This window comes from Myotis lucifugus, unplaced genomic scaffold, assembly GCF_000147115.1.
Source record: "Myotis lucifugus unplaced genomic scaffold, Myoluc2.0 scaffold_196, whole genome shotgun sequence".
Classification (NCBI taxonomy): domain Eukaryota; kingdom Metazoa; phylum Chordata; class Mammalia; order Chiroptera; family Vespertilionidae; genus Myotis; species Myotis lucifugus.
Window position 1 is genome coordinate 1,872,034 of NW_005871244.1, and position 17,083 is coordinate 1,889,116.

Here is a 17,083-nt window from a genome sequence, read left to right on the forward strand (position 1 = left end):
AGTAAAAAGATGACAAATGCCATCAGGCAGAGAGGACTATCCTGAACACTTATCTAAAATGACTTATCCTTACTTTTTTTATTTTGTTCTTTCTCAGAGAATACATCATCACCTGGTATGTCACATACCTATTTTTACTTATTTATTTTGTGTGCCACCCTCTAACTATAATGTAAGCTCCACATTGACAAGGATCTTGTATGTCTCCTTCATCTGATATCTAGTGCCTGGCACACAGTAGGCATTCAATAAATATTTGTTTAATACATTAATTAATGCCAAAATGGGAAAAAACAAGGGCCATGATACTAATATATTAAAAAGTTGAAGTAAAGGCAAAAATCAATTAACAAGGCAAAGAAGGGCACTATAATATTAATGATTAGAACACACGATGAATATCTAACTACTCCAAATCTTTATGTACCAAATAACAGAGCATCAAAATTTCTAAAGCACAAAAAATTTAAATTTACTTCATTTAAATAGTTATTTTATTTCTACAGTAAAAAAAAATTTCTAAAGCAAGTCAAGGAGATGTAAAGTACAGTATAGGGAATATTAGTCAATAATATTATAATAACTATGTATGGTACCGGGAGGGTACTAAACTTTTCTGGGTGATCACTTCGTAAGTGATATAAATTTCTAATCACTATGTTGTACACCTGAAACTAATATAATATTGTATGTCATCTGTACCTAAAAAATAAAAATTAAAACATTTCTAAAACAAAATCTATAGGAAATATAAAGGTAGAAAAAGCAGAAACAAAATATGACACTCTTTCAGCTGATGACAGATATGACAATCAACAACTAAGATAATGGAAAAAATCTAAATTTATTTGTACACTAAAAACAGACTCTAATTTTTTAAGGGCCCATTGAACATTTTTTAAATTGACAATATCTTAAGCTAAAAAGTGGAAGTAGTACAGCGTACAGTATCTAATCACAATACAGCAACACTCTAAATCTATAATAATAAAAGCATAATATGCTAATTAGACCAGACAACCAAACAACCTTCTGGATTTCATTCCGGATGACCTTCTGGATGAAGTCGCCATGGCAGGGGGCTGAGGCAGAGGTGGTTAGGGGCGATCAGGCAGGCAGGCAAGTGGTTAGGGGCAATCAGGTAGGCAGGCAGAGGCGGTTAGGGATGATCATGCAGGCAGCAAGTGGTTAGGGGTGATCAGGAAGGCAGGTGAGTGGTTAGGGTTGATCAGGCAGGCAGGCGAGTGGTTAGGGGCAATCAGGCAGGCAGGCTAGTGGTTAGGGGTGATCAGGCAGGCAGGCAGAGGGATTGGGGCAATCAGGCAGGCAGGAGAGTGGTTACAGGTGATCAGGCAGGCAGGCAGAGTGGTTAGGGGTGATCAGGCAGGCAGGCAAGTGGTTAGGGGTGATCAGGAAGGCAGACAGAGTGGTTAGGGGTGATCAGGCAGGCAGGAGAGTGGTTAGGGGCAATCAGGCAGGCAGGAGAAATTGTAGCCTTAAATATTTATAGCAATACATAATAATAAATTAAAATAAATGAATTAAGCATTCAGCAAAAGAAGTTAAGAAAACCACCATAAAAATAGACCTAAGGAAAGCAGAAAGAAAACTAATGGTACCAATCAATATACTAGAAAATAAATGATAGTACAAATAATTAAAGCTAAAAGCTAATTCTTTAAAAGAAAATTAAAATAAGACAGATAAGCCACTTGCAAATCTAATTTAAAAACCCAAGTGCACAAAATGAGAAGAATGAGAATATCTAAACCCACCAGTTACTATAGAAAGACATTGATAAATTTGACCAAAAATAAAAAGCACACTCACATGGTCTTGTGTTAATTCTAACCTTCAAGAAACAGACAACCCCAATGCTATTTATGTTTCCTAGACTCTGGATTCTAGAGAATAGAGGGATAAGAAAAGAATCTTGCACAGTGTCAATACCAAAACCCCAAAACTAGAAGATACATAAAGGAAAACTAGAGACCATTCTCATATAAGAATATTAATGTATATTTTTGCATTTAAAAACACAAATATTAGGACATCAGTACATACAAGGAATTTATTAATCAACTACCAGCATATACTAAAGGCACATTCTTAAAAAATTCTGAGAAGGGTGCATGATCCAAAAAGCTGGAAACCACTGGTTTGGGACAGCCATTCTTAATTAAAGTGGCTTCTAATTGTGAATTACTTGGAGAAGTTGTTTAAAATACAAATTCATGAGCCTCAGTCCCTGAAACTGGAACTTAGAACCTCTGGTGGGGGTTCAGGAATCTGTATTTTTAACAATTGGCCCAAGGGATTCTAATACAAGTGGCTCAGGGACCATACTATATAGAAAGAAAAGGCCAGGGTAAAAAAGGATGTATGAGTGTTGTAGTTTAGGGGTGGAGGTTTGAGGGCAGATTTATTTGTTCCAATTAGATTGGTTTCCAGTCTATACAGCCTGTCTTCCACCCCTCACACACACATTCCCACCTTCTATCCCTGTCTTTCTCCCCCTTCCCCATCTTAATCTCCAATCTTGATCTGATAAAATTCATGCAGTGACAACATCTCCAAAGGCTTCATTTGGGCCAATGTCCTGCAGTTGTGGCAAGAAGAACCCAGGTTCGTGATAGTAATCAAATTTACCACTCTTTTCTCTTACTAGCCAGGGTACAAGAAAAGCAATAGAGCAGAGCGGAAAGAACACATTGTCAGAAAGGCTTGAGTCTAAATTCCAGGAAAATTTTAAAATCTGGCTCTATAACCCTAAAGCTGTACAACCTTGAGCAAAGTATTTAATTTACCTCAGTTTGAATAAAATATCTATCTTACAAAGCTGTTGTGAGGGAGGATAAACTATATAAAAAGGACCTAGCAAAAGAGAACAGAATGATGGCTGTCAGAGGGAAAGGGGATTAAGAAAAAAAAAAGCCTCATGGACACAAACAACCGTATAGTGATTACTAAAGGGAAAGAACAGTGGGGGAGAAAGAAGAGGGTATAGGAGGTATAAATGGTGATGGAAGGAGACTCAACTTTGTATGGTAAACACACAATACAGCATACAGATGATGTATTATAGAATTGTACATCTGAAACCTATATGATTTCATTAACCAACTAGAGGCCCGGTGCATGAAATTTGTGCATGGGGGTTGTCCCTCAGCCCAGCCTGCACACTCTCCAATTTAAGACCCCTCAGGGGATGTCTGACTGCTGGTTTAGGCCCAATCCCACAGGCCCAATAGCCAGCAGGCAGAGGTGGTTGGGCCTAAACCAGCAGTCAGACATCCCTCTCACAATCCGGGACCGCTGGCTCCTAACTGCTCGCCTGCTTGCCTGCTTGCCTGATCACCCCTAACTGCCTCTGCCTGCCAGACTGATCGCCCCCTAACTGCTCCCCTGCTGGCCTGATTGCCCCTAACTGCCCTCCCCTGCCAGCCTTATTGCCCCTAACTGCCCTCCCCTGCCGGCCTGATTGCCCCTAACCGCCTCTGCCTGCCTACCTGATTGCTCCTAACCACTTGCTTGCCTGCCTGATGACCTCTAACCACCTCTGCCTCAGCCCCCACCACTGTGGCTTTGTCTGGAAGGACGTCCAGAAGATGTCCAGTCTAATTAGCATATTACACTTTTATTAGTATAGATGTCACCCCCAATAAATTCAATTTTAAAAATAAAATAAAAAGGACCTAGCAATGATGCTGTATACATGAAAGGTGATTAATAAGTGAAAGGACTATGTTTATTGTTAGAGTGAAGTCCCTTACTCAGGGCCCTGCATATGGTTGTACAAGTTGTTCAGTGTACAACCTTCACTGCTGTATGCTTTAGCCTTATTCCTTGTTCCCATCAAGGGAGCTGGACTGTACCCCCTATGGTTAATGTTCAGACCTGTTTAATAGCCAAGAGATCAGAAAACCTTGGGTCTCATCTCAGCCACATGGCTGCCTAGCCAGGAAGCCCTAGCTAACCAAGGATTTTAACTCTGGTCTCATTTACTCACTTATCCCATCTATTAAAAAGGAAAGATAATAAAAGACAAGTTTAAGAACAGAGATAAGATCAAAAGCCTACGTATTCTAAGTCGTCTTATTTAGGTACTAATCACTCTCAGTCTTACAAAATTTACCCCTGGGTAGCCAACTCCAGAATCAGCTGGAAGAAAAGAGCATGCCTTCTAGGAACATTTGGTGCACCAATTCATGGTACTGTGGCCCTATCTGGAGGCACTGGGCTCTAGCAAGGCAATCTGGAAGTTATTATTCTCCACATCAATTCTGATTTTAAAAGCACTGCCCTACCATTTACACAACTTATTTAGGGCCAGCCTGAGCCTTGCAGAGTCACTTATATCAGTGGAACAGAGTACACAGGACACCAGAAAGGGGAAGAACAGCCTTCAATATGGTCAGCTGAGCCAATGTGTATACAAGTCATTCCAAGCTCTCATTGAATATTACACTGTGCAAGGGGAACAAAACCAACATAGCCCTTGCCTTCCTGGCACTAATAGCTGAAGCAAACTGGTGAACAGAAGGCTTCTATTGAAGTGTGTCAGGCTCAAGCTGACGATATTGGCCCCCAGAGGTACTATTTTCTTTTTTTAATGTATTTTATTGATTTTTTACAGATAGGAAGGGAGAGGGATAGAGAGTTAGAAACATCGATGAGAGAGAAACACTGATCAGCTGCCCCCTGCACACCCCCCATTGGGGATGTGCCCGCAACCAAGGTACATGCCCTTGACTGGAATCGAACCCGGGACCCCTCAGTCGAGAGGCCAACACTCTATCCACTGAGCCAAACCAGCCAGGGCAGAGAGGTACTATTTTCAAAGGGCTCAAGGCTCCTATGTACACAGAAATCTACAACTCCATTTTGGGACCAAGTAGAGGATTCTTCCCTGATGTGGAGGACAAGGAGCTTTATTAAGGGAAAAGAACTATAGTTTCTTACTTCTTACTATGTGTTAGGCACTATTTTAGGCACTTCCATGTATGCATTTCTATAATCTTTACAGCAACCCCTTGCAATAGGTTCTATTATTGCCAGTTTGTAGAAGAGGATCCTGAAGCTTAGAAAGGATATATCATTTTCCCAACTAATAAGAAGCAGTAGTGCCCAGACTGACACTTGCCTTATTTTCCTCCATGGGGCAATCTCATTGAAGCAAGGACTCCTGGGGAGGGGCAAAGAGTACTTGCACTACATTCATCCCCAAGTGTCCATGAAGACTTTAGTTTCTTGCTGAAGAAAGGGGAGAAAGCATGAAGGCTCAGTATGGTGTTGACACCAGCAAGGAGACTACATCGCAAAAACAAAAATAAATTGCCTGCCAAGTCCTGGGCTGTTCTCTTTTCTTCTTGGCACAGGTTACCTATCTTCTGATGAATAGATTTTCCCCTTCTGTTATTTATTTATTTATTTTTTGCCTAATACTAATTGAAAATGAAAACCAATATTTGCAAATACTGAAAAAGCTCCTCCTTAGTTTTTTTGAAGTTTCTTGTTTGGAAATGTTCTTTTTAAATTCCCCACAATAGCTGGGCATTCCAGGATCTCAGCAGTAAGAGTGCACAGGTCCAGCCCCTCTCCCCTTTCCCTTTCCTCAGCAGCCAAAAGATAAGACTGCTCCAAGAGAAACAGCCACTCCTGGGTTATTGCTGAAGGAAATATTTGCAAGATCCAGGAAGTGAGACACAAGGAGGCTGTATGGGAAGGGAGCAAGGGCTCAGAGTTTGTTGTTACCACCCTTCTCTGCCAATAGCTTCACAGAACTTCAAGTAAGGAACAATTAGCCTGGCAAAAGAAAAAAATGCAAGTAGCAAGAATCCCCTTGAGGCTTCAATAGCACCTAGGAGGCTGATGCAGTGTCCTCCGAAGAGATCAGATAAGTCCTTGTTTTATATGTGCTGTCCTGGGAGAAGCTTAGCTTCCTCTCCCCAATGACCTCAACTTGGAATTTCCAAGAAGGTCTTCCCATTAGTCCCTGGACGTTACGTAGTGTCATACCCATGGTGATAAGGGATGATAATAATAATTCCTGTTTACTGCAATTCTGTCATATGTAAGATGCAGGGCTGCACACTTGACAGACTTGACCTCATTCAACCTTTGAGACAATCTTCTGATTTAGGTATTCTCTTTCTCATGTAAGAAATGAGGCTCAGAAAGGTTAAATAACTGAGGGAAAACAAAGAGAGTAAGTGGCCAGGAGAAGTTACAACTAAGGTCCATCAGACTCCAATGCCCATTCTTTGGCCAGCACGAATGCTGCCTCTCCAGTGCGCTCATAACCTTCTTAAGAGATTTAATAGTAGACATCTTAGGAGAACATAACACATTGCCAAGGGGCCAAGAAGGTTTGATATCCACAAGAACAATTTAGCTGAGTATCAGGCTGGCCATGATTATTAAACCTCTTTTCTCTAATATCCAATGGTTCTGAAACTTAAGCATGCTTTAGAATCACCTGGAGGGCTTATTAAAACACAGGTTGTTTGGTCCAACCCCCCAAATTTTTTATTTAGCAGGTGTGGGATAAAGTGGAGAATTTTTATTTCTAACAATTTACCAGGTGATGATGGAATTGTGGGTCCAGGATCACACTTTGAGATCCACTGCTGTAATCAGTCATTATCTATCAGGTTGCCAACTCACCAGGGTATCTTAAGAGGTATAGAGTCATTTAAAAACATGGGACAAGTGTGATAAAGATTTACAAAATAAAATAATGGGCATACTGAAGTTCCAAAAAGCTCTGGGAATCCTGATACTATTTAAAGAAATTTGGTGCCCCGCCATGGTTAAACAATAGACAGGCCTGGTACGGGGGGAGGGGGTGGTGATAGGGGGAGAGCAAGTTTTGCAAGTTTTTTCTGTTTGAATCCTCTTGTATACAAAGCATTAATGTACTGAATTTCAAAGATCAAGAATATAATGAAATGGACTTAATACAAACATTATAAAGAACATAATTCTATCTCAGAGGGTTTATAAGGCATCCTGGCCATTATGAATTATGAATGACAATTATTATTATAGAGTAGTGCTTTGGCAGGCATATGTTAAACATTTGAGGTTTTAATGTTTTTGGAGTAACCCTAAAGATCCATGAAATGTAGTAATTGCTCAACGTGCAAAGGGTATGAATTTGACTTTGCAAAGCATCACATACTGGTTTGTAGGGCAAGTCACCTAGCAAAAGAGGAAGCCTAGTCAACTGCTTAGCAGTCCCATTTCAATGTGGCTTGATGGGTCTCTATTTGTTGTCAAAGTAGATATGTGAAGTAACCATGGTAGAGAGAAAATTTGCTTCTTTGTTAATAATGACACTGAAATGCAAACTATTGCTGGTGATGGAAGTGAAAAGCAATGGAAAGGTCTTAAGAAAGTGATGTTTCTGAGCCAGACAATGTTTATTGGCGGTGGTAGTGGTTACTGGGTTCTATGTTGTAGTGGTGATGACAAATTTGGAGATTCACTCACAAAGATCTGGTGATATACCCCCTTAGAAATGTCAAGGTTTTCACAGATTTAGATAAGCAAAAGTACTGGTTGATGGAGAATTCTAGCAAACCAAATTCTAGCTAACAGTGAGATCAAGCATGTATAGTAAGTAACACTGCTATCGGTATGGGGATTTTTCCAAAGCCCTTGATGTTGAACTTCCCAGGACTAAATCAAATCATTGTAGGTTGCCTCTTCCTCCGATTTTCTTTTCTTATTATAAATTCCAGCAACTTGACATGTATCCAGAGAACACCATATGCATTCAACTCCAGCTATTTACATTTTACTAGATGCCTTTCTAATTTTCTTCGTGTAAGGCTAGTATCAGATTCAACATGTGATTTAGGATTTAGCCTTTTTTGGTTAATGAGATTACAAATACCCATTTTTGTGCATGACCCAGTATTTGTATACTTGCCACTGTTAATGGCTATTTTCTAGTCCACCATGATGATATATTAAATAGGTCAATCTTTTCCATGATTATAAATAGCACTACTATAATACATTTATTATAATTTATTATAATCTTTAAAAAAATTACTTTTCCTTTTTGGGTTACTTCCTTGGGGGTATGCTGGGTCAAAGAGTATGAGCAGTTTTGTAACTCTTGTCACATATTTCTAGATTGCCCTCTAGGAAACTTAACTAATCTATACTACTCCCAGAAACATATACTGTTTTCTCACATCTTGCCAATAAAGGGCTTTGTAATTTCTATTTATCATTTATTAATTTCTATTTATTAATTGTTTATAATTTAATAAGCAGGTTGTGATACCTTGAAGCTGTTTTTATTTGCTTTTCTTTAAATGGTAGAGAGGTTGTACTTTTCCATGCAGTGATTTTACTGCCTTTATTTCCTCATGTGTAAATTGCCTATTCATTTTCCTCACCCTTTTATGAAGCTGAATCTACAAGCAGACCTTCAATATCTGTATCCATTCTTTATATTTTTTGGACAGTCAACTGTTATCAGTGATACTGACCCCAGACAATTTCCTCATTCTGTTGTTTAGCTTTTTATTACATTTTTGTACAAAGTTTCCCCCCCTAACTTTTATATATTTGAAACCATCCATCTTGTCTCTGACATTATCCTCCATTTAAAACAGACACTAATTTACCTTCCATTCATAGCTGAAATAAATATGCGATTCTACTTGTCTGCTTCCTAGAATTTATTACAAAGTATTGTATGAAATATTGGCCTAATTATTCTCTGTACTGATACCTAGGATTCCCAACATTTTTTAAAAAGAAAGAGTGATTGCTTTCTCTAGTTCAGGGTTGCTTCCATTGTGCTCTATATTCTTAGAATAGCTTGAATCTGTTCCTAGAATCTCTTTTTTTAATTTCATTGACTTTTTTTCAACCCACTATCATATGGTTTTGATAATTGTCACTTTATGACCAGCTTTAAAATCTGATAGGGTAAATCTACTATCATTACCTTTTTCAATAAATGTATTATTTGGTATGCTTGCCCACTTATTCTTCCAGATATATTTCACTATTAATTTGACAAGTTCTATAAAGTATCCCATAGTGACTCTAATTGGTAGTGCATTACATCTATATATGTATTCACTTAGGGAGTATTGCAATCATTACTATAGTTTTTCCAAACTGAAGCAGAGTATAGTTATACATTTATTCATATCTTTATTTCTTTCATTGAGTTTTATAATTTTCCTTGAATAAGTTCTGTGTGCCCAGGATTAATTTAATACCCAAGTATTTAAATTCACTTTGTCATGCTTTTGACAAATCCTTCCATACCTCTGAAGGTTGCATTCTTCTTAGGTGGCAAAGTCTTTCTAAAAAATTTGCTCTTCCTATGAAATGAAATTCAACTCTGAATTATTAATTTTCTTTCATTCAATCAGCACATAGGAAATGTGTACTGGATATTCCACACTCTGCTCATGATGTGATATGACAAAGGGAAGGAAGAGAGTCAGATCTAGGCTAAGAATTCAAAAACCTGGGTAAGTTTTGTTATGTTCTTGCTATATAATCTCAGAAGTAATGGGTTCTGGGGTCAGATGCCTATTTGACCTTGGGCAAGTGACTTTATCTGTAAGTTTCCTCATCTTTAAAAGTGAGTCAATAAATGGTAACTATCTCACAGGGTAATGATAAATAATAATGAAATAATTTCTGTGAAATGCTTATAGGAGTGCCTGACAATAAATGTTAACTATTATATTTTTGTTATTGTTGTTAATAATAGTATAATACTTTTCCTGAGTCTCAGCTCCCTTCCATTCTCAGTCAAATGTGAACAATAATGCTTAACCACACAAGCACATGGATTGTTGTGAGGATTAACTGTGGCCATGTTCATAAGAACACCCTACATATTCTAAAGGTTTGTTCAAAATGGAAAGGATCACAGGAGGCAATCATAGGTACAGAAACAAAAATAGATAATCCATAAAATACTTTCTTTTGAGTTTTAAATACATCACACTTATGTGGTTATTTCTCCCAGCAGATCTACTCACTAATTTTTTCCCTCCTGCTAATTTTAAAATGTGTTTGAATTCTCTGCACACAAAACAAATAACAGTAGAGGGAGACAGCCAAGAATGTAACTACATGGAATTAAAATTTGTTGTAGGCTTCCAGGAAAAGAGGGTGGCTTTAGAATATACATTTAATTTTCCCACCTACACCCATCCTTCCTGTTGTGACAGAAATGACATAAGAAATGTCAAAACGTGTATATGTGGTGTGAAGGAGTAGAAACTCCATCAGGATTTTACCTCTTAAATGTCATCTCTGCCCTTGAACTTTCCTAGGCCTTCTCATCTTCCCTCAGTTTATAAACTGTGAATCTGCCTCCTCCATCTTCAGTATCAATATTCCTTTCCTTTCCACTGACCTCTCCTTTCTATTCTTAAGCTAAAACCAGTCTCCCAAATCCTGACCAAACCTTCATTTAAACCAATGGTTCTCATAGTTAGCTTTTCAAATCCCAATTGCCTGGAAGGCTTGTTAAAACACAGATCACAGGGCCATATCCCAGTTTCTGATTAGAAAGAGGCATGCAAATTTGCATTTCTAACCAGTTCTTAGGTGACACTTAGGTTGCTGGTCCTAGGGCCACATTTTGAGAATCACTACCTTAAACCCTATTGGCCCCTCATCTATCATCCAATTTACTCCTACCTACCCCTAGCTAACTCCTTTTATAAATACACTAGAGGCCTGGTGCACAAATTTGTGCACAGGTGGGGTCTGGCAGGCCCACCGCAATTGGGCCAATTGGGCCAGGCTGGCCAGGGGGAGGGGCTGCGGGCAGTTGATGGGCTGGCCCCGCCCTGCCCCCAATCAGGGGCAGGTCTGGCCAAGGGGAAGGGCCACAGGCAGTTGGCCAGCTGGCCCGCCCCTGGTGGAACTCCCGGTTGAACTTCTGGTCAACCTCCCGGTTTTGGGGATAATTTGCATATTAGCCTTTTATTATATAGGACTAGAGGCCCGGTGCACGAAATTTGTGCACAGGTAGGGTCCCTAGACCTAACTGGTGATCAAGGACGATCAGGGCCTTCCAGCTGCTGGCTGGGGCCTTCCTTCCAGCTGCCAGCTGGGGTTCTTACTTCATTCTGTGCCGCCCCCTGGTGGTCAGCGCACGTCATAGTGAGCAATCAAACTCCTGGTCTTCCAGTCGAACCCCTGAGGGGACACTTTGCATCTTAGCCTTTTATATATATAGATTTTTAATGTTTAAATGTTTTTTTTGAAACATTCTTCTTTTAAAGTATTTTTCAAATCACACAGTAACACTAACACACAATCAATGTATTCAAATTAATGAAAAGAAACAGAAACCCTTCTACATTGCTGGAGGAAATGTAAAATGGTATGGACGCACTGGAAAACAGTTAGGCAGTTCATCAAAAAGTCAGTAGAATTGCCATATGGTTCAGAAATCCCACTCCTAATTATATTCCCAAGAGAACTGAAAACATATGTCCACACAGAAATCTGTATATCAATGGTCATAGCAGCATTATTCACAACAGTTAAAAAGTTGAAAGAGCCCAAATGTTTACTAATGGATGGATGGATAAATAAAATGAGGTATATCCATACAGTAGAATATTATTTGGCAAGAAGGAATGAAATACTGATACATGCTACAACATGATGAACCTCTAAAGAATGATAATTGAAAGAAGCCAGACCCAAAAGCCCACATATTGTATGATTCCATTTATATGAAATGTCCAGTATAAATCCATAGAGACAGAAAATAGATTAGCGATTGCTTGAAATTGAAGGTGGGAATGAGGAATAACTGCAAATGGGCACAGGGGATCTTTTTAAATTGGATTGTGGTGATGACTGCACCACATTGTAAATTTACTAAAACTTATTGAATCATATACTTAAAACAGATGAATTTATGATATGTAAAGCTGTGTGCACTTCTCCTCCAGGCATCTCCCTTACAGACTATCATGTCATCTATTTTCTAAGTTTGCTAATTTGAAGGTCACTTGTGATTCCAAACTGTCAAAGCCAGTAGCAGTGCTCTCCTTATCCTCGGTGATGGTGCTCTGGCATACTTCTCCTTCTACCACTCCAGCTGCTTGTCTGTTCAGTTTTGTTTGCTGGTTCTTCTTTCTCATCCTACCCCCTGATGGGTGCTCCACAAGCATCCTTCAAAGAATCCATTTGTCTCCATCTCTAACTTCAAATTCAACATATCCCAATTCAAACTTATCATCTCCACCAAACCAGCTCCCCTTCTCACCTGCCCCAGCTATGTTAGTAACTTTCTCCAAGTCATCAGGCTTTGGAGTTATTTTTGACTTATCTCCTTTCTTTCCAAAATTCCAATCACCAAGTTTGCTCTACTTTTCTCTGAAAAGGTGTCACATATTTGTGAGCAAATAATCTGAACAGAACACATGAGAAGAAATGCAAATATCAAGTAAACACATGAAAAATTTTCAAACTAAAATAAAGTAAGTAAATTAAAATTATAATAGGTATAATTTACACCTATTGCATTAGAAAAAGAAAATTTTCCATCCAGGTGGCATGGCTCAGTGCTTGAGTGTCGACCTATGAACCTGGAGATCCCAGTTCGATTCCCTGTCAGGGCATATGACTGGGTTGCAGGCTCTATCCCCAGTATGGGGCATGTAGGAAGCAGCCGATTAATGATTCTCTCTCATCATTGATGTTTCTCTCTCTTCCTCTCCCTTCCTCTATGAAATCAATAAAAATATATCTTAAATAAAGAAAATTTTCCATGATGGCAAGATTTTGGGCAACTGGTATACTTATAAATTGCTAACAGCAGTGTAAACCACCGCCTAGCAAAGTAGTTTGGTGAAATCTATCAAAAACAATAAGAATGTTCATATTCCTTCAACTAGTAATCCCAACTCTGGATAACTGTTTTTAATGAGATAATTCAAAATGAGTAAAAGGTTATAGCTACACAAATTTTTTCTGCAGCATTACTTTATAATAGCAATAAATTGGAAAAAATCTAATTATCCAACAATTTGAGAATGATTAAAGAAATTAGAGCACACTAATCTAGTGAAATATTATGCAGCCATTAAAATTTATAACATTTGAAGAAGCCTGTACAGCAAAATGAAAAATTGCTCACTTAGTGGGGAAAAACAAAGCAGGACACACAAAATCACATCTACATAGTTATTTAATCATGCCAAAAAAACCCCTCTATACCTGTAGATAAAGGCTGGCATAAAAATGAAAACAATTAGGGTGTTAAGGTGGTAGCACTAAAGCTACTTTTTCTTCTGGTTTTAATTTCTTATAACATTGTTTTTCACAATAAACCAACATTTTCTCCTAAATATCACACACATTTATCTAGCCCTTCTACATCACCCCTCCTTCCCAATCCAGGGCCACACTCTTTCATGCCTGGATCACTGCCCATAATTGGTCTCTCTTCAACCCATCTAGGCTGTAAATGCTGCCAAGTTGTCTAAAGTGCTAGCTACATTTACCATGTCATTTACCTGTTCTGTAACCTTCAATTGTTTCCATGTTTGTGATCCTATCTAGTTTTTAAGGCCTACCTATCCTTGCCCAATACTTTGCTATTTGCCCTTTTTTTCTGTACTGTTACTGCTACTGCTCTTCTTCCCTTTCCTCTTCCTACACCTCATTATCACAACTAACATTTAATGGGGGTTTATAGTGCCAAGTTGCATTCTAAATGCTATACATATATTAACTCATGTATTAATCTTCACAATAATCACATGAGGTAGGTACTTTTGCCCCATATTAGAAATAAGGAAACTGATGGGGCAGGGAGGGTGGGAAGAGGAGAGAGAGAGAGAGAGAGAGAGAGAGAGAGAGAGAGAGAGAGAGAGAAGAGAGAAGAGAGAAGAGAGAAGAGAGAAGAGAGAAGAGAGAAGAGAGAAGAGAGAAGAGAGGAGAGAGAAGAGAGAAGAGAGAAGAGAGAAGAGAGAGAGAGAGAGAGAGAGAGAGAGAGAGAGACTGACTTCCTAAGCCACCCTAACACAGCTAGAGAATGGAAGACACTAAATTTGAACCCAGGCCAACTGATTCCAAGGACAGAACCCTTAACCAACGGGGCTTATTCCTCCCACACACCCTGCTTAGTTTCTCTGCTGATCCTTTCCTCCTGTAGGTCCCAACCTTCAATGTTCTTATCGTCCAGTAAACTCAAGGCACAATAATACTTATCATGTGTTGTCCCCTTACAGTGTCCCAGGCGTTTCTTGTTTAAACATGTGTTTGACACTTCATCTTATAGCAACTTGCCTGAGTAAGCAACACTTCGCTTGTCCCTTTAGTACCTGTGAGACATTCAGTAAATTATTCAGTACCAGTATGTCTGAACCTCAGATTTTTTTCTGAGTCAGTGTTCTCAAAGTGTGATCCCAGGGCCAACTGCATCAGCATCACCTGGGGAGCTTGTCAGAAATGCACATTCCGAGCCCCATTGCACACCTACTGAATCACACTCGCTGGAGGTGAGATTTGCCTATCTCTATTTTAACAAGCTTTTCGGGTGTTTCTAATGCATACTCAAGTTTGAGAACCATCACCCTAGCTAAAATAATTACCTACCTGACAGAGTTTTGGGGACAATAAAACATAACATGTGTATCTTAGCTTGTGGTATGTGGGTTGTTTTGCAAATGGTACTTCATTATTACTGCTACTTAACTCTGTGGGTTAGTCTTTCTTGCTCAAGCTGTGGGTGGGCAGGCTTTATGCTTCTTGCTGCTCTTTAATATTTCCCTGCTTGTGTAGAAAAAGGCATTACCTACACTACGTTTTAAATAAAGTCTTCTTACTTCATTGGCTTATTGGTAAGAGAACCATTTTTGGAGAAGCACTGTAGGGTAGTACAGCAGGTCCTTGAGTCATATCACTTTGTTCAATGGCATCTTGTTATGAAGTTATAAAGTTGATTAGAAAAAAATGATTCCCAGCCAGGGCCACTATCTGTGTGGAGTTCACATGTTCTTCCTATATCTGTGTAGGTTTTCTTCGGGGACTCCAGTTTCCTCCCACATCCCAAAGATGGATATGTGAGGTGAATTAGCATGTCCACCTTGTCCCCGTCTGAGTGAGTGTGAGTCTCTGTGTGTGAGTGGCCCTACAATGGAAAGGTGCCCTGTCCAGGGTGGCCTCCCACCTTGCTCCCTGAGCTGCCAAGATCAATTCTGGCCACCTGTGACCCTGAACTGCAATAGGTAGGATGGAAAAGAAGTTACTTTTAATATTTTTTAAATGTATGTATAGCTCACATTTATCTCAATGGTGAATATTAGAAGTGTTTTGGGTCTTTATTGAGAAATTTGGTGATGATTTTGTGACCAAAAAATGCCATAGGTATTTAATTCTTGTTTATATCAATTAGCCTATGGTAAAATTGGTTTCATTGCGTCGTTCCACTTAAATTTGCAGTTTCCAAGAACCAACTGGTGATGTTAAGTGAAGTCTTACTGTGGAGTGTCTCTGAAGTAAGACTGTCTGGATCTAGACTGAAACAAGTTCTCAAAGGACACGGTACAACCCAGTTCACAGTGAGGAATCAAGACCAGTCATAGATGCCCTAACCGGTTTGGCTTAGTGGATAGAGCGTCAGCCTGCGGACTGAAAGGTCCCAGGTTCGATTCCGGTCAAGGGTATGTACCTTGGTTGCGGGCACATCCCCAGTAAGATGTGTGCAGGAGGCAGCTGATCGGTGTTTCTCTCTCATCGATGTTTCTAACTATCACTCTCCCTTCCTCTCTGTAAAAAAAATCAATAAAATACATTTTTTAAAAAAGACCAGTCATAGAATCCCATAGTATCCCTATCCAGGTCAGACTCCAGAGGCATGATGCTGAGTGAGCAGTTTGAAGGGTTCTTTAGGGATCTCAACTGAAGCAGTTATGATGGAAAATGCATGAACTTAGGGGCCAAACTTGGGTCTGAATCTGTTTCTATCACTTATACGAGGTGCATGACCTCAGCTATGTTATATAACCTCTCTGGACCTCATCTATAGTAAAAAAATGAACTGTTGTGGAGAATTAATGAAATAATGGGTGTAAAAACATCCAGCCCAGTGATTAATACTTAGTAGACAATCAATAAATGTTGGGTTCTTTCATTTTTCCATTGCCAACCAGAAAACTGATAGGTTACCCAGACTTTAGAATCAAAAGAAAGCAAAAATTATTGCTGACTACACCAACAAATCACAGGGGATAATGTAGGAACCCCTCTCCCCCTCCCCCGCCCCCCACAAAGAACCCCAGTGGTCAGGAGACCCAGATTCTAGTCCTCTCCTTTGGTGTGCCCTCCCTAAGTGCCCCTTCAGAGACAAGGCTGACAGCCTTCGTCCCTATGCCACCTTCATTCTTTTTTTAAATTTTTTTTAAATACAGCCTTTTATTTTATTTTTTTAAATATATTTTATTGATTTTTTACAGAGAGGAAGGGAGAGGGATAGAGAGTTAGAAACAACGATGAGAGAGAAACATCGATCAGCTGCCTCCTGCACACCCCCTACTGGGGATGTGCCCGCAACCAAGGTACGTGCCCTTGACCGGAATCGAACCTGGGACCCTTGAGTCCTCAGGCTGACGCTCTATCCACTGAGCCAAACCAGTTAGGGCGATTCTTATAGTTTGAGTTAAAGAATCACTATAATTTAGGAGCTTCTTGTACAATTAGGCCTGGAGAAGAACTGACTGAAAGAGTACATCAAAGAATTTCACAAAAGAGAGGGTCCAGCCAGGCTGATGTAGAGCAACACCGAGAAGGTAACTGCCACTCCTTATGGTCACCTATGACTGGTGAGCTCATCTCTGGGGAACATGAGTGCTTGGTGCCATGTTCCCACAGTATAGGAGCACACTCTCCATTTTGGGCATTTTTTCCCCTTAAAGGGACTTTTGCCCAACAACTCTTTTTCCCCATAGCCCCAAGCCATATATGCCATTTTGTAAAAAATGCTCCTTCTTTCAGGAATTTTTAATCTATTGTTAGCATGATCTGCCCTTGGACTTTTTATATATTAATATATATATATATA

At 39.4% G+C, this 17,083-nt stretch overlaps 1 protein-coding gene across 1 annotated transcript in view; it reads right to left on the minus strand.

Annotated features, from left to right (window-relative positions):
- Nucleotides 1-17,083, minus strand: part of SHROOM4 (shroom family member 4) — a 199,024-nt gene that overhangs the window by 18,185 nt on the left and 163,756 nt on the right. The gene's annotated exons all lie outside the window — the stretch shown is intronic.